This window comes from Cnephaeus nilssonii (genome assembly GCF_951640355.1).
Source record: "Cnephaeus nilssonii genome assembly, chromosome: 21".
NCBI lineage: Eukaryota > Metazoa > Chordata > Mammalia > Chiroptera > Vespertilionidae > Cnephaeus > Cnephaeus nilssonii.
Genome location: NC_137092.1, coordinates 19,735,562 through 19,758,362, shown reverse-complemented (window position 1 = coordinate 19,758,362; position 22,801 = coordinate 19,735,562). Strand labels below are relative to the sequence as shown.

The 22,801-nt window shown below is 46.2% G+C and overlaps 1 protein-coding gene across 3 annotated transcripts in view; it reads right to left on the bottom strand.

Moving 5' to 3' along the window:
* TNN (tenascin N) overlaps positions 1 to 22,801 on the bottom strand; it is a 68,437-nt gene that overhangs the window by 36,381 nt on the left and 9,255 nt on the right. For 2 of the 3 annotated variants that reach the window (XM_079760672.1, XM_079760671.1), the window contains exon 2: positions 5,086 to 5,194. The exons of the other annotated variant lie outside the window; for it this stretch is intronic. The gene's annotated coding sequence lies outside the window, so the exon portion shown is untranslated. The remainder of the gene's footprint in view (positions 1 to 5,085; positions 5,195 to 22,801) is intronic. 3 annotated transcript variants of the gene reach the window in all.

Genomic DNA, 22,801 nt, shown 5'->3' with positions numbered 1-22,801 from the left:
TCCCGGGAAACAGTGTGGACCAGGCCCCTGTGCAGGGGCCGACGTCCCCCAGCCTTGGCCAGAGAGGGATGGACCCTGAGTCCCACCCGGCCCTCTCAGTCACAGGGTCATGACCTCGTGTCACCTCATTTTCCCCAAAGCAGGGCATACACCCTGGTCAGGACCAAATACACTACTTGCACCAAAGAGAGCGGCAGCCCGTGTCTTAGCCGCCGTTACAGACCTTTCCACTTAAACCCAGGCTTTCTCTGACTCTCATTACCTCATCCTGTCTAGTTAACCACAAGCATGTGAGAGCACTGCCTGGGGTTTTAGGAAAACTGATTATCGTGGGTTTCCAGTGAAGTCATTAAAAAGGTGCTCAAATGACAGGGTGGCCGTCCCTGATATGGAGGCGTGCCAGCGCCCTGCCAGGCTGAGCTGCTCCTGCCGGGCGCACTTGGGGCGATCCAGGACGGATAGGAGCGTTTCTGTTTCTAGTCTCGGTGGCTCGGACTCTGCACGGGCGTGCGTACAGGACACGGGCAGCCAGGTGTGCGTGAGAGCACAAATGTGGTCTCGTGTGATAAGGCTTAGGATGGTCACGCTCCAAGCACCATGCTGCCCCCTCACTCTTCTGGTTGGTTCAGTGGAATACACCCCGTGAGCCCCCCAAATATCCTTGCAGATGACTCACATCCCACCGTGCCGGACCCCTTTTCCTGACCCAGCCTCAGCACTCAGTCCCTTTCCCAGGGGTGGCCACAGGCTGGTGTGACTGTTTTGTGTTGTCAACCGAACCTTAATCCGCATCGCAAAGGCTCGACCGGGTGATGGGAACGGTGGCCCCGTTTCCTCAGCACCTATTGTGCGCAGGCCTCTGCGCCAGGTGCCAAAGGTCTTCCTGAGCACCAGGCGAAGATGCCCATACCCCACAGGAAGGAACCCCTTTCTCACAAAAGACCATCCTTTCACTTTCTTGGGAATGCACGGGTCCCAGCACAAAGGCAAGATCACACGGACACAAGGGCATGAATTCAGGGGCCTGGAGCCAGCCGAAGCACACGCCGGGTCTCCTATGCATTAGGACGACTATGTCTGACTGAGACCCGGCCAGCCTCTTCCCCGTGGCGGGCACCTGATGCCAAACTGCTCCCACTGAAGGACAAGAACAGGACCAGGCAGAGAAGCTGCGATTCCTTCTCTTAGCTCAATGCTGCTTTTCCACACACAGAAGTCACGTTCAAGTCCCAGCCTCTTCCAAGGAGACAGGCTTTTCCTGCTCAAGGGCCTGCCCTGCCCCAGCCACACTCTCCGGGTCTGTCTTCAAGACCAACAGCCATGCTGAGAGGTGGCTGGGGCTCTGGCAGTGAGTCTCCTATGGCGGGTCCATCGGGCATCAGCCCGAGACCTCAGCATCACCAGCTCGCAGACTGGTGGCTCCAGACGCTGCTGCAAAACCGAGACCACGATCGCATGTCTGGATCCAGACCCACAGGAGCCAAGGCTCCGAATGAGCCTTGGACGGACAAGAGTTTCCACTGGGCCTGGGCACAGTTTCCTCAGGCGTCTTCTCAGGAACAGACCTCTGTCTACCCTACATTTCAAACCACAGAACCAGCTGGGACAGAGCCCAGAAGCCAGAGATGATCTGAAGTCGCCCGTCCTGTTTCCCTCCTGCAGGAGGCCACAAACTTGGGGACACGGCAGGAATTAAAATTGTATGAAACAGCAATTTTCAACCGGCATGCCCGATTTTTAAAACATGCCCTACCTGACTATTTAGTCAGGGGCACTGACCTCTTTTCCCTTAGATTGTCAAACCAAAAAGTGACAACAGCCAACATAACAACAGCCGTCCAGTGTGAATGAATCAAAAGTACAGCTATTTTTTGTCAGATCAGCAAAAAGATATAACATTTTTTGGTGTGGTTTTAGTAATTAGTTTATGTGCCATGAGATGAAAAAGGCTGGCCATCACCGGAATCAAACAATGTCAAGTGGATTTTCTCGGCCTCTCTGGGCTGATGTTGCAACAAATGCCCAAATGGCAAAAATCACGAGTCCACACACATCTGTGCTCTGCCAGCCACCCATGGGTGTGTCAACTGATGCCTGCCGATGCTCCGGCTTCTGCATGAGCCAGTGGACCCGGGCACTGTGGCTAACCTCTGTCCAGATGTAGGCAGTTTGCTATTTTTATGTTAGGACTTGTTCTTTATTTAATGCTTATAGAAGCATCTTGAGTTTTTGCTTTGAAGTGACTGCTCTCACTCATTCTTCCCTCTCCTTCCCCCACCTCTCTCCCAACCGCAAAAATAAACAGGTAAGTAAAAAGACCTCCAAAAACGAGTCCACATCATGTCTTGAAAGGTTTCAAAATGTCTTCTTTGAGGCATTGTGAGGGAATAGCATGAGAATTTGGGGAAAAGAGGTTGTCATCATACAAACAGAATCAAAACCTACAAAGTTAAATGTTTGAATAAACTTCAAAGCTCATCAAGCTCCCTTGCAAACCTCATCGTAATTGGTATTTACAGCAGCCAGAGACGGGGAGGCCATCACAGTTTCCTGATCACAACCAGAACAGAGGCTCTATTTGGGGATTTTTGTGTGTGTGTGTGTGTGAGACATGGATGGAGGGATTGAGAGAAAAAAAAAAGAAAGAAAGAAAGAAAAAGAGGAAGAACTCACCGACCCAGACAACAGTGTGGTGATTGTGGGGGAGGGGTCGGGGGGAGGGGGAGGAGGGCACAGGGGAAGTCAATGGTGATAGAAATAAAGCTGTCACAAGTTCTATAAAAAAATAAAATAAGTGTGAGCACCTTTAACAAACCAAAAAAAGTTAAAAAAACAAAAAGCGAGCCATAAATACTAGACTTACTGGGGGATCACTTTGTAAGGTATATAAATGTCTAATCAATATGTTGTACACCTGAAACTAATATAATATTGTATGCAACTATAATTAAATTTTTTAAAAATATATATACATTTAAAAACAGAGACACATATGAATTTTTTAAAAAAAGGAGCCTTTGACATTGGGAAGAAGCCAGCAAAGAAATAAAGATGCTAGACTTACATGCAGGAAACATTTTCTACAACACTCTGTTGTTCTTGGTGCTGTGGTGCCTGAGGCTCAGGCTTGTTCCCACCTGGCCACCTCCCCAGTCACACAGGAAACCTTCGGAGACCAATGCTCTTACCTGGGAAGCTGCTGGGCACCATGTCCAACTCTCCGGCCACCCAGACCTCAGTGCTGGTCGTCCCTGGTCCCTCGCTCTCTCCTCGGCTTCCCTCCTTGGGTTTAAACACTGGTCGGGCCAGGGGAGGAGCTGGCAATGGTCCTCCTGGGTGTTTCCTCTCACTGGCAGGAGCTCAGTGAAGTGCAGCTCGTTCTAACAAAGGGGTGGAAATGCTTACCCAGACACTAAAAATACTGTTTCCAGTTAAGCAAAAAAGTATATGTGTGTGTGTGTGTGTGTGTGTGTGTGTGTGTGTGTGTGTAACACATAGACAGAGACAACAGTATAGTGACAGCCAGAGGGAAAGAAGGGGGAAGTGGAGGTAGGCAAAGGGGAGGGATGGGGACGAAAGGAGACTCTGCTTGGGGTGATGTGCACGATGCAGTGTGCAGATGTTTTGTTGAGTTTACACTAGAAACCTGTATGGTTTTTGCCAGCCAATGTCACCCCAACAAATTCAATAAAAAATAACATGTAGCTCCAGAATACGGTTATTAAATGAAGAGTTTACGTGCAAAAAAAAAAAAAAAAAGAGTTTACGTGCCTCCTGGCTGGGAGTGGGCCTCAGGGTTTGGAAGAGCATCTCTAAAGTTTCTTTCCCTTTCCCAGGTTTCAGGCACTCAGGGTTTATTGCCCACCACTTAGGGAAAGGCCTTCAGCATAGAAAGACATGAGCAGAGACCCTCAGGGACAGAACCTCCTGTGGACCACCCCCTCTTCACCCCCCCCCCCCCTCACACACACACCTCCTCCGCCCATCAGCTCACAGCGATGAGTGGCAGGGCTCTGAGGACAAGAGAGCAAGTGCAGACCCAGCACCTTCAATTCCTCAGCCCAGCCAGACCCCCCAGGAAAGCAGGGCACCCCTTACACCACCCTTCCCTTTTGCCATCAGATGGACAGACCTTGATCTTACACCACCCTTCCCTTTTGCCATCAGATGGACAGACCTTGATCTTCCTAAGAAGCAGAGCTGCTCTCTACCCCCAACCCCACCCTGAGGGCAGATCTACAACATAATGGAAGGAGCCTGTGAGGTCTCACTTCACTTATGTGGACACTGAGTGTTGATGGAGGGAAAGGAAGAGGACAGGGGAAGTGGGGGGTGATCAAGAAGTTGTCCCAGCATCTGTGTGAGGGTGCATCCAGAGCCAGACTGCCTGTACCTGAAGCCTGTGTCTGCTACTTGCAAATGACCTTTGACTTAACCTCTTTGTGCCTCAGTTTACTCATCTTTAAAGACCAATAATACAGTTATGGTGAGGATAAATGAATTGATGCATGTAAAGAATTATGACTAGTCCCAGGGACACAATGAGGGGGTCAATGAATGGTAGCTGCTGTGATTGTCGTCATTATCATTATTACCATTTGTCACTTTTGCATACCCCACAGGCATCTTTGATGATCTGCACCCCAGTCTGGATGTGTTCACATTACGTCCTCAAATAGTCCTGCCATCTGCCCCAGAATCAGGCCAGCTACACACAGAGGGGACACTGTGGTGTGAACCAGGGCTCACCAGAATGTCCCCCAGGCCCCAGACATTTCTCTTCTCCTTTGGACCTTTCTTCTCCGCTTCTTGAATAGAAAAGTTTCCTCTGGAGGCTCCTAGAACGCCACTGTCCCCTCAAGTTGCTCCACTCTTCTTCATTTCCTCTATTTCTCCCCGATTTAGTGGACTTGCCAAACTCTCCCCATTTTCCGTGCCCTAACTAGGTATATAACTAAACCAACACAATGGGCTCGTCAGAGGCCATCTTCCTCCAGCCTGAATTAGGTAGGGGCAGCCCAGGCCACTCTCACAAAGACCCCTCCCCATGCAGTAGCTCAACAGGATAGAGGTGATTGCTCTCACATTACAGCAGAAGAAGGCTGTCCAGGCTGCGAGGGCAGCGCCCCCATCCACGGTCCCCCGTCCACAGGGCCATCTCTCAGCCAGTGAGAGGCACGAAGGATGCCCATTCCTTAAAAACACAGAAACAAAACCTTTTTTTATTTTGCAGTCATTTCAGAGTTGCAGAGAAACCACATAAATATTACAAAGAATCCCCATGTAACCTTGGCCCACCTTCTCCAAATGCTACCAAAGGGGCAGTATCATTCACTTCCCCCTCTCTTTTTCCTAAAACATGAGAGAGTGACTTAGAGACACGTTAACCGCTAAATCACTTCAATGTGTAATATTTCCCCCAAATACGGACACACTCGTACGTAACTTTGATTCAGCGATCAAAATGAGGACATTCTACAAAATAACTGATCTTCACCCTTAAAAAATGTCTAAAGAAATTGACAGCCCCCAAAACCTGGTGACCAACCAGGTGACAGAGACCAGGGCCACCATCTCCTGGGAGCCGGTGCAGGCCGTCTTCGACAGGTACACGGTGCGCTACACCTCCGCCGATGGAGACACCAGGGAGGTCCCGGTGGGGAAGGAGCAGAGCAGCACCGTCCTGACGGGCCTGAGGCCGGGCGTGGAGTACACGGTCCACGTGTGGGCCGAGAAGGGGGGCCGGGAGAGCCAGAAGGCCGACACCAAGGCCCTGACAGGTAATGGAGTGCTGTTCTTCAGCCTCATACTTTGTTCTTGTAAAGATAAATGGTGATCGGTCCCCTCCACCCACTGAGCTGGGGCCACCAGGGGCCTTGCAGCATCTGCTCTCACCCTCTTGGAATACAAGTGAGTGCCTTCCGGAGAATGGAACAGCACCAGGAGAAGGAGGCCTGGCCGTGCTCGCTGAAGCCCCAGCCACATGAATGAGCCGAGCCAATGCGATGTGAGCATCCCAGCCCAAACTGCCACCCCACAGAATTAGGAGCAAATAAATAATTGTTGATAGTCACTGTATTTTGGAGAGGTTTACTATGCAATAATGGAAAAGTGATACAGAGCCTGTACCCAAACTAGGGGAATAACTTAACTTGAAACTAATTTCAATCCATTATTTCGTCAAAATAGTGTAACCCATTCCAGAACAACCTGGAAATAAAAACACAAAGTTCCTGGTTCAAATAATGGTTCAAGCAACATGTTATTACAGCGTCTTCTTTTATTTGAGAAAAATGTAGAAAAAAAGTATTCCAACTGCAGTCATCTCCAATTTTATTGTCCTATGAAATCATCCAAAACCCAACAGACCAATGTGCTGGCTTTGAGGGAGCCCGAATCCACTGTGTCTGGCTTGGAGACCTGGACCTGGTCTGAGCTGGCTTGGGTCTGTTTGAGCTGGTTGGAGGATATGTCTTAGTATCTTTACTTAGGATTCTACTGAGTTTAAAGGAACTGGAACCAAACTTAAACAGACCTCCACTCTCAAGATCTTGTCCCAGCTCACTCACTCACTCTGCCACAAATTATATATATTCTGTACCCACAGGGTCACCGTCCCCTTGTGGTAGATTCTGAAGTCAAACCTCTAACCGTTTTCAGGATGTGCCATCTTCGCCTTTAAATGTGTGTGTGCCTGCAAACATAGACCACAGAGCATGGCCTGCAGCAAAGAGGAGTGTTTATGACTCCCTTCGAGGCAATGATTCTTCTTCCGTCAATATTTTCTTCTCTTGGGTCAATACTTTCTGATATCCATCTCAGTATTAGTCAATATCTTCTTATTAATATTTTCTGACAATAACAGTTGCTGTGAGCCTGAAGTGTGTGGGAGCAGAGGGCTGGATTTACAACCAGGGGCCTGGAACCTTGGGGGGGATGGCAGTTTGGTTTTTAGGAGATTCTTCATGCATCACTGGCCCAAAGATGGCTGTTTTGTAGATATCATTCATTATTATTTTTATTATGAAAGTAACATTATTGTAAACTAACTAAAATCGACAGCAAAATATAAAGAAGAAAATTAACTTTTCCTGTAATTCCTGCAACCAGAGATAAACAATAATTTTTCTTCTACAAATGTATACATATATGGAAAGATGTATATATCTGTGCACATGTATTTAAAAAGTTAAACAATTAAGATTCTATTACATAGAGATTTTTTTTTCTGTGCTTTGTTCTAAACTTACATAGTATTTCCCCCCTCATCTATATAATAAAAGCCTAAGCGACCATTATGGCAGAATGACCAGAATGACTGGTCGCTATGATGTGCACTGACCACCAGGGGGCAGACATTCAACGCAGGAGATGTCCCCTGGTGGTCAGTGCGCTCCCACAGGGGGAGTGCTGCTTGACCAGAAGCCGGGATCACGGCTGGCAAGCGCAGCAGCAGTGGCGGAAGTCTCTCCCATCTCCGTGGCAGCACTAAGGAGCAGCGAGCCAAGTGGTAAGGAGCAGTGAGCAGGCAGGTGATAAGGAGCAAGGAGTCTTGGACTGAGAGAAGGATGTCCCCTGTGGGGAGCGGGCCTAAGCCGGCAGTCGGGCATCCCCTGAGGGGTCCCGGACAGTAAGAGGGTGCAGGCCATGCTAAGGGACCCCCTCCCTGACCCCCAATGCACAATTTTTGTGCACCGAGCCTCTAGTTTTCTTATATATGTTTTCAAAGGCATGTGTTTTAATGTTGCATAGTGTCCTAATATGTGCATCTAATTCATGGGGGGAAGGATGGATTGCAAAGGAATTTGGAGGCATTTGGGGGAGTAATGGAAATAAAAGTTCTAGTCTGGCTTGACTATGGTGGCTGCCACAGGACTATACACATTTCTCAAAATTCATTGAGCTGAATACATAAAAAGGGTAAATTTTATTGTATATAAATGATATCTCATAAACCTGACTTAAAAGATGTTGCTGAGGGACCACCTCATATATGACCCAGTGCTGCCCAGATCGTGTCTACCCTAACTCATCAGTCTTGACAGCACGTGAGAATCACCCGGGAGTGCTTAATAAAATAAGAGGCCAAGGTTTGGGAAAACGGGAGCCAGAGACTGATTTAATTGGCCATGGGTCAGGCCAAGGCATCATATTTTCTGAAAGCTCCCATGGTGGTTCTAAAACGTGCAGCAGGGCTGAGAAGCACTGATCTGCACAGTAAGTCATTGGACCACGGAAGCAGGAGATCAAACGGGACTTGTAAATTTCAGAATCATAAGAGTTTTATGAATTTTGCCAACTAAGCCTTTATTAGTCCACTGATTTTTTTGTCTTATTTCCCTCCAAAGTCCTGAGATAGTCATAAAAATATTTTTATTGCAACATAACTCATATGCCATAGAACTCATCCTTTTAAAGTGTATAATTTAGGCCCTGGCCAGGTGGCTCAGTTCGTTGGAGCATTGTCCTGTACGTCAAAAGGTTGTGGGTTCAATTGTAGGTCAAGGCACATACCTAGGTTGTGGGTTCGAACCCTGGTCAGGGCATATATGGATCAATGTCTCTCTCTCTCTCTCTCTCTCTCTCTCTCTCTCTCTCTCTCTCTCTCTCTCTCAAAGTAATAAACATATCCTCTGGTGAAAATTAAAAATAAATAAAGAGTATAATATAATTCAGTGGATCTTAGTATATTCACAAGGTTGTTCAGCCATTACCATTATTTACTTTGAGAACATTTTCTTCAACTCAAGAACAAACCCCACGCTCATTAATAGTCACTTACCATTTCCCCCTCCTGTGACAACCACTAATCTTTGTGCTGTCTCCGTGGATTTCCCTGTTCTGGATATTTCACGTGAATGGAATCACACAATATATGACCTTTTGTGACTGGCTTATTTCATTTAATATAGCATTTTAAAGGTTCATGCATGCTGTAGCATATTATCAGTACTTTGTTCCTTTTCATGCCCAAATAATATTCCATCATATGGATATAGCATCGTTTGTTAATCCATTCATCCACTGGTGGAAACTTGGGTTGTTTCCACTTGTTGCCTATTATATTGTTGCTAAGAACATTTGTGTACACGTTTTTACATAGATACCTGTTTTCATTTCTCTTGGTATTTAGCTAGGAGTGGAATTGATTGCTGGGCCATATGGGGTAACTTTATGTTTAACTTTTTGAGGAACTACCAAATGGTTTTCCAAAGTGGCTACATCATTTTGCATCCTCACCACAATGTATAAGGATTCCAATTTATTCATGTCCTCTCCAACACTTGTTTTTGTCTGTCTTTTTTTATTATATCAACCTAGTGAGTGTGAAGTAACAGCTTGAATTTTTTATTTGTCTTTCATTAAAAGTTAATGATGTTGCCAGGCCAGCGTGGCTCAATGGTTGAGCATTGACCTATGAACCAGGAGGTCATGGTTCGATTCCCGGTCAGGGCACATGCCTGGGTTGCAAGCTCAATCCCCAGTGTGGGGTGTACAAGAAGCAGATGATCAATGATTCTCTCATCATTGATGTTTCTATCTCTCTCTCCCTCTCCCTGATTCTCTGAAATCAATAAAAATATATATTTTTTAAAAGTTAATGAACATCATCTCATGTGCTTATGGGCCATTTGTATATCTTCTTTGGAGAAATGTTTATTGAAATCCTTTGGCCATTTTAGTTGAATTATCTATATTTTTATTGCTGAGTTGTAAGAGTTCTTTATATATCCGAGATACTAGACTCTTAATAAATATGTATATGACTTGCAAATATTTTCTCCCATTCTTTGGACTGTCTTTTCACTTTCTTAATATCATCCTTTAAAACATAAACATTTTAATTTTGATGAAGTCCAATTTCTTTTTCTCTTGTTGCTTGTGCGTTAGGTGTCAGATATAAGAAAACATTGACTAATCCAAAGTCATGAAGATTTACAAATTTTCCTCTTAAGTTTTTTTATAATTTTAGCTCTTACATTTAGGTCACTGATCCATTTTGAGTTAATCTTGGTATATGGTGTGAGAAAGGGTCCAACTCCATTCTTTTGCATGTGAATATCCAGTTGTCCAAGCACCTTTTGTTGGCAAGACTATTCTTTCCCCATTGAATTATCTTGGCACCCTTGTTGAAAATCATAGTCATGTATTTTTTTAAGTATCTACGTCTGCTCACCTGGAATAAATTTTTACTTATTCTGTTTGTTGGAAGCCGCCCATTGTCTTCACTAGCAGAGAGGTGTTGACAAGGAACCCGGAAGGCTGGAGACCTTGAAGCTCTGAAAGGTCAGAGCTTTGCCCCCACTGTTTAGTTGAGACAATGGTAGCTGAAGCAACTTCCACTTTTTAGTTTTATGTAAATCCTTGCTGATTGGCTATTATTGGAATTGCCTGCCTAGGGGCTATGGGTGTATCCCAAAACCTGAATAAAAGGGATAGCAAGGCCAGAGCAAAGCGGAGTCCTTCCTCTTGAGCTGGGCTCCTGCCTGGCCCCCAATAGTCCCAGATTTATACCTTCTTGTCTAGTCTCTTTCATTTGTATGCAGCCTCCTCCAGAGCCCGAACCCTGAACCTGAACCCTGAACCACGCGGGACGTGGGCGGGGGAGGGGGGAACGACACTCACACTGTTAGCTGATTAGGAACTCTAAGTCCAATTGTCTATGTCCACATATCAGTGGGTCCAGCATCTAATAGTTCTGACTTTCAATGCCAAGTTCTCAGTAGGTCCTTAATAAATACTTGTTGATAAATTGATCTTGAGGCTAATCAATTTCGTAAACAGCATAATTTGTTTCTGATCATGGTGGTCTGATTCAAGTAGATCTCTCTGATCAGCCAAAGGGACCAAACTTATCGTACAAGTCAACAGTCTGAGGATCAGAACAGTGCAAGGATCCTCGGGACCACAGATGCCCACAAGCAGGACCACAATTTTGTCTGGGTGTCTACCTCTCCCACTTGTGACTCATGGATAAACCCTGACTTATTCTAAATGAATCATAGTAATTGTAGGCTCTCGGACATGATTTGATTTAGGAAAGGATACCTAACCCATTTCTGTCGAATGGGGCTTCTGCAAACATAACAGCTCCCAAATGTCATGACTGTAAATCAAAGAGAAGAACCCCGCTGTCCCTCCCTGAAGATGACTAAACTCTGGAAACGTGATAGGAAAATCCCATCATTTTCTTTACAAACTGAGTCATAGCCTCCCATCTCAAATGTTCTTCCTAAGGCCAGGCTGTCCAGGCTTTTGTGAGGGGTCTTTTGTTGTTGCTGTTGTTGTTTTAAACTAATTTCATTCTCCCTAATAGCCTAACTATCAACATTTCTGGTTTGGGTTGTTATTTTTTAGTTGCTGTTTTCTAAGAGTGTAGGATTACAGCAAGGCGGCTGTGTGGTAACTGTTCCATGGCCTGTGAAGGCAGAGCCACGGGTAATGATGAGGTTTGATTGTGGAACTGCTGAAGTCGCCCATTTGTGGCCAACTGTGGTCTCTGGGAGATGAGTCCCTGGGTGGCTCCCTGAGTGACTGAGGGACAGGGCCCACAGGGTCCCCTGCAGACTGCCGTCCCTCGGGACTCTCTCCTCCCATCTCTACTATTCCATACCCATGCCAGCTGGGCGTTACAGGCTCTTCTTCCTCTATTCCCTCTTGCCAATGACCGGTTTGATAAATGTCAAAGGGGGCAAAATTCATTATCAACACAACGTCATCCCCACTGGAGCCCAAAGCTGAAGACAGACCTTTGTGTGAGTGATGGAATATTTCAGATATTCAAAAAGGTTTAGAGAAAAGTATTTTAAACACTCTTGTATCTCTACCCAGCTTAGGAAATAAACTACTATAAATACTGTTAAAATCCCTGCATATGCTTCTGATCATATTCCCCTCCCTCCGAGAGAAAAACACTCTCCTGGACCTGGGACTATCGTTGCAGTGGGTGTCTCTTTACTTTTATTACATACGTGAACACGTAAGCTTAAACACTGCCCTTCAGTTATTTAATGGATTTTTACATTTCTTTTCTTTTTCCTTAAAATCTCATAATACAGTATGTAAATGTTACTCTATCCCCTGTAAGTTCTGCCCTGCAGCCTGGCACAAGAATACCATCTAGTTTATTTGTAAAAGTTCGCCCAACCACGTTACTACTCCCCTCGCCTTTTTTCTAGTACTTAGGGGTGGATGCCACAGCTCCCAGGCCAGCCTTTCACAATGAATGACATGCTGAGCGCGAAGCAAGCAACCCTGAAAGGATCGAGCTGAACCCGACCACAGAGATGCTGGGATGCTACCCCATCTCTTAGTCTCGTGTTTTGCTGGGGGCTCAGTAGGCCTGGTGAGCCTGATGACAATCATGCCAGAGTCACAGGGAGTGGGGTGGGACTAGGGAATGACTGGCCTCATTCCTTTCCAGGAGTACCCATCAAGCATGAGATTGTTACTAGCCGATTACAGCTGGGAGGACAGAGCTGCCACTTCTGTTCAACGTGTAATTCCAACACCTAGGGCCATGCCTGGTACGTACTAGGCACTTAGCAGATAGACACGAGTTTATTTTAATTGTCCCCGCATCCAACCCCAGTAAGGCCTAACGCAAGCTCAGGACACACAATGGATGGTTAATAAACACTGGTGCATGCTCTGAGCGGTGACTGTTAGTGCTACAGAATCGGTGTTAGCCTCCGTGAGCTGAGTCGCTGCCAGGTATTCCCCTATCTTGAAATACTCTTGTTATGTCTGTTTAAGTGCCTTCAGGATTAGTGGTGCTGACCAATGTGTATGTGTGGCTGTACCTGGCTGAGCCTCCCACCCCTGCAGGGGACTGAGAAACACTGTGGGTCAGGGGTCCAAAATCACACAGTCAAGATCTGGAGATAAGAAGTAGAGAGTGGCCTGTTAAGAATATATTTCTCATCAACAAATATGTCCTCTAACCCAAGTCACCACTGACTTGAAGGAGCTGGATTTCAAACCCAGAATTTCAAAGGCCATCATTATTTTTGCTTGGTTCTTATAGCCATCCCCTCAGCAATGATAAAGGATGAAAAAACTTCCCCCAGGAATCCTGTTGGGCTAGCCAACTCCAAAACCAACCGCAGCTCATCCCACAGCCTCTATGATGAGCCTCGGCGCCCCAAGAACCACGTGCTGGTTTATGTTCCAGAAGGAGCCACCAGACAAGTGCAGAAACATGTCTGTCCCTTCCCACCACAATGTTCCAGGAGAACATGGCCTGAGGCAAGGGGACACCAGGCATCATGACTCTTAAACCCTGCTGACTTCACCTTCTACCATACCATTATGGTTTGGGGAGAGGTTTAAAGCTGAGCCTCAGAAATAATTACGAATGAAGATCTGGCTAAACATAACCACAGAAGAAGATGAAGAGGAGTTGGGGTACACAGTGAGTATGTGAACCTGAATGTACAGGGAGGCACCTTGGTGATGCCTCGGTGGGTGGCATGTACTGGGGAGTGTGCGTGTCATAGCAGGAGGTGTCTGTCTGTGGGGCTGGAAAGGTAACTGACAATTCGGACTGATGGAAAGCATTCCAAAGGTGGCCGGTAACTGGCGGTGTGTTTACGAGGGTCTGCCTGAGACTGCGCTCGGCATAAACACTTTGCAGGCACACTGTGTGGTTGCTTTCAGAAAGCCCTAAGGGTCCAGCCACCGACAGAAGCAAGAAGCTGCGGAGGCTCAGCTGGGAGATGAGCTGGACAGGTCTGCTGCCCTGGGGGGCGGGCTGGCCCTGATGTATTCACCAAATAATATCAGCAACAAAGATGAGTTGGTGGCCAGCCGCTCCAATTCTTCCCTGGTGTTGAAATCAACATGAGTCAAACCCAACCCCTCACTGCAGAGTGGTGGAGCATTACTAAATGAAGCAAAAGGGAGACAGAGAATCCCTTAAAGGCCTCGGTGGAGGCTATGGACACCCCATGCAGTCCAATGCCTTCTGTAATAAAGCTCCCACATGTGTGGGCCTGTTCTCGTCTCCATTGCATCTACTCTCCTTTCCTTCATTACTGCACCGTCCCTCCTCTTCCAGAGGCAGACCCTGTGGTAGCTAAGGGCATGAGGCTGAGGTTTCTGGAATACCAGACCAAATCAGAGTGGGAGACACGGCCTGACAGCAGACCTCAAGGACAGACTTCTCATGTACGAGAGGACACTCTAATCTCCACTTTGCTGATGAGCATCATCTGTCAGGTATCTCCCAACATAACTGAACTCCATTCACTCAAGTGTTCATTGAATGCATATTATGTGCTAGGGACTGTTCCATGAGATGAGGGTGTAGACTTGAACAAAATAGGCTATCACTGCCATCCTCATCATCATCGCTGCCCTCGCAGGGTTTACATTCCTAGAAGTAAAGACAGACCAGCATTCCCTGCAGTAGAAGGGAATCACTACTAACTAGACACTGCCCTGGGGTTCTATGAAAGAAGCGAGTGAACTAATGGCAGTTTACATTCCTCATGTATCTTTTAGGGAATAGACATTAGAGTCCTCAGCTGTACAAGATACTAATGACCCTACAGCTTGTATCCTATGGACATGAAGCGACTAAGTAGTTACCGTTGTCCTTTTTCCTCTCTTCTCTTCCCTGAGAGAGAAGGTGAGGGCTCTTGTTCATTGTGAATTACATCCTAGGAAGAAAAAACACCCACACGGAACCCTGAAATCAGATGTCCAGCAAGTCTAACTCAATCCAGCAACTTACTAGTAATTACTTGATGAGAGGGTGTTTCCTGAGAACTGAATGCCTACTATGAGCTATGCATCCAAGAAATCCAAGAAACTGTTGTGACATGAATCCTACCCTCACAAAGACAAGACAGGAAACAATTAGTGAATAACACAGAGGAGAACATTCGCTATTTATGCAGCAAAGAGCAGAGGATGAAAAAAACATCCAGAAACAAAATTTTAACTTTCTTTTCTAAAATTAATCAGGAAAAAAATCCAAGTCCACCTGGTTTGATGGACAACTGATAAGTTCAGCAGGAGACGAGGTGTACCCAAGAACATTTTTCTTGTTCTAACATAAGTTAGCACAGAGGTAGGAAAGGGGATAGAACTTACGGGTCTTTGGGTTTCTGGGAGAAAGCCCTGGAGTCGGGTTTTGGAGAGACATGGAATAGAAAGTGAGTGTGGCTTCCTTTTGCGCTTTCCCAGGACCAGACCTAAGGTCACCCACTGTACACACTCTGTTGCCCTGGGGCTGCTGGGCGACCTGGAGGGTCACCTGATCATGCAGCGCCTCAGGCCTGTGTTGGCATCCGCAGGACTCACCCTGCGGCTCTACAGAGGTTTTGTACCCTTGACTCCCACTAACTCACAGGGCTGGTATTTCTGTCCCCATAGCTACCAAAAACAATGCACTTCAGCTAAGTTGCTAACATTTTGCCTTTTCATCAGAGTTTAGAATTTAGAAAAACTAGGAAGTGGATAAAGAAAGAAAAAGGAGGAAATGGTGTGAAAGAAAGAAGCTGCTTTCCTATCAACTCTTTATTCCCTCAAATGAAAATCTATTGAGGACCCTGTAAAAGAAAATGGGTGAGCTCATCCCTGGAACCACACGAACACTGTGTTTCAGGCAGGGCCCAGCAGCTGGCGGAGAGTGCCCTGGGGGGCACTGAGTCATCCAACCTCAGAGTAAGTACAGGCTTCCCTCTGGTTAGAGGAGAGAAAGGCACCCACACAGCCGCAGAGGCGGAGAGAACAACGGAACCAACTTGACAATCAGGAGGGCCTGGCCTTGGGCACGGAGGCCGCTGGAAGGAGAAACTCCGCTGAGGCAGGACGTCTGGAATCCAGGAAGCCCAGGTAGCCCTGGGCCCCCAGTCTCTCCAGGGAGCTGGCCACTCTCTCTTGGGCGTTCAGGGGCCAACAGCGTGACCACATGCACTTGAGTTTCAGTCAGATACACCAGCATTGTCATCATCGCCTAGGACAGTGATGGCGAACCTATGACACGCGTGTCAGCACTGACACGCATAGCCATTTCTGATGACACGCGGCCGCTGAGGCGGCCGCATGCCGAGGATAAAACATTTGCGAAATAATGTTTTTTCCTCAAAAGTGACACACTACCCGAGTTATGCTCAGTTTTTTGGCGAAGCTTGACACACCAAGCTCAAAAGGTTGCCCATCACTGGCCTAGGACTTGTTGGTCTGACTCCATCCATGCAGGGCAGCAGGCTTGATCCTAAAAGTACAGAGGCCAAGCCTCCTCTCTGTCCTCATGGGCATCACTTTCTTACCAAGGAGACAAGACACATACCTATGACTGGGCTTTAGAGAGGCCCAGGAAAGTCCCTCACTCCCCCATCATCTTCTTGAGGCAACTCAGGTACCTCACCTTGGGAAGGGACAAAACCTTTAGTTACCCCGTCAGCATGAGCATGGTCTTGGCCATGCCTGGGGGCAGACAGAAAGGCACTTTTTTATAAAATGCTAAGCCAGCAGGTTGTGCCAACAGAGGCTGGGCTTGAAGGAACAGTGCATGAGCAATGGAGAGAGATTCCATGTCAGGGCAGTTCTTTCCCATTCAGATTCATAGTGTCCGGTAAGGACACGGTCAAAGTTGAGAGTGTGAACCATTTCAACCCAATAAATATTTACGAACACCTACTAGATACCAGACACTCTGCTAGGAACGTGGGTAGTAAGTTGAAAACAACACTTTGCCTTAGAAACTTCAAATAAGTTGGGGAAATCAATATAATATATATATATATATATATATATATATATATATATATATATATATATATATACACACACACACACACTAGAGGCCCAGGGCATGAAAATTCGTGCATTCAGGGGACACGGGGGGGGGGGGGGGGGGGGAAGGGGGTGATCCCTCAGCCCGGGCTGCGCCCTCTCACAGTCAACCTAAGCCAGCAGGAAGACATCTCCCAAGGGGTCCTTAGCGCTGCCGCAGAGGCGGGAGAGGCTCCCACCACCGCCACTGAGCCTGCTTGACAAGCCTGGCTTCTGGCTGAGCAGCGCTCCCCCTGTGGGAGCGCACTGACTACTAGGGGGCAGCTCTTGCATTGAGCATCTGCCCACTGATGGTCAGTGCACATCATAGTGACTGGTCGTTCCGCCATTCAATTGATTTGCATATTAACCTTTTATTATATAGGACTAGAGGCCCGATGCATGAAATTCATGCAAGAGTAGGCATTCGCAGCCCCGGCTGCCTCAGCCCTTGCAGCCCCAGCTTCATCTGGAAGGTTGTCCAGACAGTCGTTCCACTGTTCGGCCGCTTGGTCGATTTGCATATTATGCTTTTATTATTATAGAAATGTATGTATGTATGTGTGTGTGTGTGTGTGTGTGTGTGTGTGTATACATATATGATATATGATAGCTTAGGGCAGTGGTCAGCAAACTCATTAGTCAACAGAGCCAAATATCAACAGTACAATGATTGAAATTTCTTTTGAGAGCCAAATTTTTTAAACTTAAAATTCTTCTAACGTTACTTCTTCAAAATAGACTCGCCCAGGCCGTGGTATTTTGTGGAAGAGCCACACTCAAGGGGCCAAAGAGCCGCATGTGGCTTGCAAGCCACAGTTTGCCGACCACAGGCTTAGGGAACATGTCAACCAAGTACAATATTAAAAGAGTTGTATGTGGACACATTAGTCTGATCCTTCCTGACTTTGACTTCCTTCTATGAGAAATTCTAATAAATATGTGCTTACCTTTGTATATTTCTTTAGAAAGTCAGGAGGGCTGAGCCCTGAGCACATACACTATGAGTCACTCCTACTAGAGTCAGAGAAGAAAACAGGAGCTGGAGGTGAGAATAGGAAAGGAGGTGGAGCAGACGGCTGAAGAGCAGAGGGTCTGGCGTTGCAGTCTTGATAAAGTTCAAGTAGATGAGTAGTGCATTAAAAAGTGTGCCCCCAAAATTCTCAATCACCCACAATCTCAGAACATGACTTTATTTGAAAATAGGGTCTTAGCAGAGGTAATTAATGTAAGGGTTGAGATGAGATCATACTGGATTCGAATGGCCTAAATGCAAAGAGAGGGTTATTATAAGAAGCAGAAAAGAACATGAAGATACACACAGGGCAGAAGGCCAGTGAAGACGGGAGCAGAGATTAGAGTGATGATGCCACAAGCCAAGGAATGCCAGGAGACACCACTAGCTGGGATGGGCAAGGAAGAGCCTCCCCTAGAAACTCTGGAGGGAGTGTGGCCCTGCAGACACCTTGATTTTGGACTTCTGGCCTCCAGAGCTGTGGGAAAATACATTCCTGTGTTTTAAGTCACCCAGTTTGTGGCAATTTGTTATGGCAGCCACAGGAAATGAATACAATGAGGAAAAGTACAAAGTAAATCAGGTCCTTAGAAGTGGGAATGAGCCTGAGAGGAAGAAGGCGGGTACTAAGCCTGAAAGAGTAGTTGATAGCATGTGCTTCGGCACACAGATACCAAGGCCAGGACTGAGACCTCAGCCCTGGGAGCTGGAGGAGGGTTGAGAATTACCTGCTGAGCTGTGCCTGACTGGTTAAATAACATCATTCTAAACCTTTCTATCTTAAGCACCCACTTACGTGACACCTCTCAGTCACAGCAGAAAGAAAGAAGAGCAATGCAGCTGTGAGCCCAGGAGCCAGGCCTGGCTGAACATCAGGCCCATCGCCCCCTTGGCTGGTGCCAACTTGCACACCGTCTCCAGGGCCCCGCAGGCAGAACGAGGGAGGTGGAAAATCGACCTTTCCAAGTCCCCGGGGCAGGAAGAGACTGAATATGTGGATGGAAAATGAGGCTCAGAAAAGAAAAACCTCTTTGCGTGCATATTATCTGCAACAAAGAAAAACAAATATGCAAACATCTCCCTGAAACTACTGGGAAGAAAAGGGAACACTTTTTTTTTTTTTTTTTTTTTTTTTTTTGGTGAGTAACATACCCGCTACTACTAATTTAAAATGTGCAAAATGCCAATTGTGTTGCCTTTTTATAGACATCAGTTTTAGGATTAATGTAATAATAAAAAGGCTTTTCATATATTTTCCCCACTCAGAATCTTATTATTCCACAAGATCTCACACTCTGCAAAAGCAAATTTTCCTGTATCCCACAAAAACCTCGTCATGGTTCGGCCTGGTGAAAAGTATTTCCAGGCCCCTCAACTGGGGTGGATGAGCTAAAAGCCTTGATTTATATGGGATTCTGCTGACACGCGACATTTTCTGCACCACTAGCCCCCGTCATGTAGTATTCCCACCCACCCGTCTGCTCCTCAGCCCTTGGATGGCAGAAACTGCTATGTTCCTGGTGTTCAGCTAAGCATTTGATGAACCAAACCAAACTGAACGGGAAGGTTGCCTGAAATAAAGGCTTCGTGAGGCAGGAGGCCCGAGGGGAGCCTTGGAGGATGGGCAATCCAGTAGGGCTGGAGAGTTCGGGATGGGCAATGGTCCTGCAGAGGTCTCTATGTTGCAGGCAGTGGGGAGCTACCCCAAGTGAGTAGTTGTCGTGGCTTGGAAGGTTCACTCTGGGAGCAGAAAAAGGTGGGCGTGTTTGGGGGGAAGGTGATGAGTTAAGTTAAAAAAAAAAAAAGGAGGCCAGCAAAGCAATAAGGAATCCAGTTAGCACTAATTCAGGCCAGAGATGAAGCGGGTCTGAGCAGGAGGAGCAGAGTAGGATGGAGAAAGTGAAAGGGACAATCAGAAGCAGAGGCAGAACTGTTTGGATGATGTTGGATGGGGTGTTTGTCTCAGCCTGAGTGCCTCCACAACCGCCCCACCGCCTGCAAAGGCAGATTCCAAGACAGAAGTTTGTGTGTGAGGAGATTTGGGCAAGGGCCCCGGGGAGCGGGAGAGAGGAGTCAGAGCAGTGGAGCAAGAAGAACAAAGCAATACCAGGATGAGGAACTTGATTAGTGACTCCATATCTCTAAGACCTTTGAGCAGCCATTCCATCCCACACTGGCTCGGGGTGTTCCCGTGGGTGTCCACTGCCCAGCTGACCCCTGGTTCCTCAGGTGTCCCATGCCACCTCAGAGAAAGGAGAGGTGCTGAGCTCAGCTCTGTCTTACTCTTTTTAACAGCAACTTTTCCCTGATTTTTTAATAAGGGGCCCTTCATTTTCATTTTGCACAAATTGTGTAGTCTGTCCTGACTCCTACAAGGGAGGCAAACTCAAACACAGGTTCTACCTGATGATAGTCAAGGTGTCAACGTGTCATGATCTTATTTGGAGTACGGGTAGTGTGTGTGTGTGTGTGTGTGTGTGTGTGTGTGTCCAGTTTGCATTAGACCCTGTTTGTGGGAACAGGCCAAGGAGGGCCCAGGGTTTGGAGCTCAGGTGTGCTATTACTGCCATCTTGTGTTCAACTCGTGCACAGCACAGAGCTCCCAGAGGAGACGCCCAGGCAGGGGCACCCGGGCTGCTAACAGAAGTAGGTGCAAAGACCACCCACACTCCATGGCCAATACATCAAGAATGTTTCTATTCAGCTGGTGGTGTTCCATGAAGACAGACTATCCATACACACCATTTCAGAGTTGTGGGTGTGAGATGTGTGTATATCTGTGCCTTTCTACCAACACGTTCTTCCCCTTCACCCTCACCCTTCACACTCACCTTCCTCTTGTTTGTAGTTCCTCTCATAGCTGACCCACACACAGACCACTGAGAGCCCATCAAGTCTGTTTCTTTTGTTATTTCTCTAGCTCTCGCTATGTGGGGGCCTGGCCCTGAAGGCCCCTCCGGGACAGCTGTGTTGGGAAGGAGGGGCCTAGCCAGGAGGGAAGTCAGGTCCTGAGTCAGCCTGGCAGGACAGGGACTCTAAGGACAGGCTTAGTAAGTATTTTACTGTGTGACTCTGAAGTTTAAAAACATATTCATCTACATTTTCCTCTTTGTAAGGTTTTGTTAGCATGTAACTCTTTTATCTATCTAAAATACTAGTATATTTTGATAAATGGTAAGAGATAAAAATATAATTGAAACATTTTCCCCCAAAATCTTTAAATTCTTGTTCCAGTACCACTTGTTGAATTATTTTTATGCTTCCTTTAATATATGACCAAAGGTTTTTTCTGGCCTATCTATTCTAGTTAATTTACCTGTCTGTGGATTTTGGAACCAGTACCAAAGTAGTGCGGTCATGCTTTATAACATATGGCTTTTTAATATCTGGCAGGGCAAAACTATTAAGTTATTTTTCTTTTTAAAAAATCTCATAACTTTCTACCTCCCTCCCATGCCATATATATATATATATATATATATATATATATATATATATATATATATATTTCAAAATTATTTTGTTAAGAAAAATTTCATTGGGGTAGTGATTGAATTGGCACACAATCTATACACTAACCGATACATTTTATAAGGAAGGATTCCATGACAGTTGGGCCTGTGTCCCTGAGGTGCCATTTCTCCAGAGGACAGTGTGGAGTAGGGATTAACAGTGTGGACTGTGGCCTAGGCCTAACTCTGTGAACTTGGCAAGTCTAATCTCACTTTCACAATCTATACGATTGTTTTTATCATCGTATTAGGCCTAGAATCAACATGGTGACTAGGAACAATCCCTCACAATCAAATCTCAAAACATTTAACTCATAAATTTTACTCTGTTCACCCCAAAACTAACTTTTAAGCCTCCAAAGGAAAGACAATATGGAAACAGCAAAGGCACTATAACTGGCAGTGGTGGATATCTCTACCCATATCTAAGCCTATAATCTCAAATTGACTCCCATTGAATATAAGCATCAGAAGGGCAGGAATTTTTTTCTGTCACCCCACTTCACACACAGTGGTATATAATAGGCATTTAAAATGAATTTGTTGATTGAATAAATGAATGAATGATGGTGGTTCTCCTGATCGTAGAATTCCAGGACAGTAAGCCCAACAGCCTTACCCACATTCATTACCCACATTCTGTCAAATAGCCAGGGAGACTTATAGACTCCTTGGGAGAACTCAAGATAAAATGAGCCTTCCTTTGGCCTTGCCCAACTTCCCACACATTAATGGAGGAAGGTGCATTGGGGGAAAAAAATCTTAGGCTGTTTTACAAAACCAACACAATTAATTAAAGAAGACCCTGGAGCCTGGCCAGAGTGGCTCAGTTGATTGTCCCCCCCTCCCCTCCCTCCCTCCCCTCCCCCTCCTCCCCCTCCTCCTCCTCCTCCTCCTCTTCTTCTTCTTCCTTCTCTCTCTCTCTCTCTCTCTCTCTCTCTCTCTCTCTCTCTCTCTCCCCCCTCTCCCACTCCCTCTCCCTCTCCCTCTCCCTTTCCCTCTCCATGTCCTCTGGTGAGGATTATAAAGAAAAGAGACCCCAGAGTCTTATGTCTTATCTCACTATCTCTGAGCTTCCTATCTTACCAGCCATTAGATTGTTTTAACCTCTTCTCTTACAATGAAAAACAGTTTAATAAGATAATAATACTGTTTAAGATATTGTGCACATGTTCATAGTAGCATTATTCACAATAGCCAAAAGGAAGAAGCAAAGCAAGTGTCCATCTACAGATGAATGGATAAACAAAATGTGGTATATCCATACAATGGAGTATTTATTATTCAATCATAAGAAAGAGTGAAGTATTAACACATGCTATAACATGAATGAATCTCAAAGACATGTTAAGTGAAAGAAGCCAGTTACCAAAGGACAAGTGTATGATTCCACTTCTTTAAGCTACATAGAGGAGTCCAATTCATAGAGACAGAAAGCAGAATGGTGGTAGCCCGAGGTTAGTAGTGCAGGGGAATGGGAAGATACTGT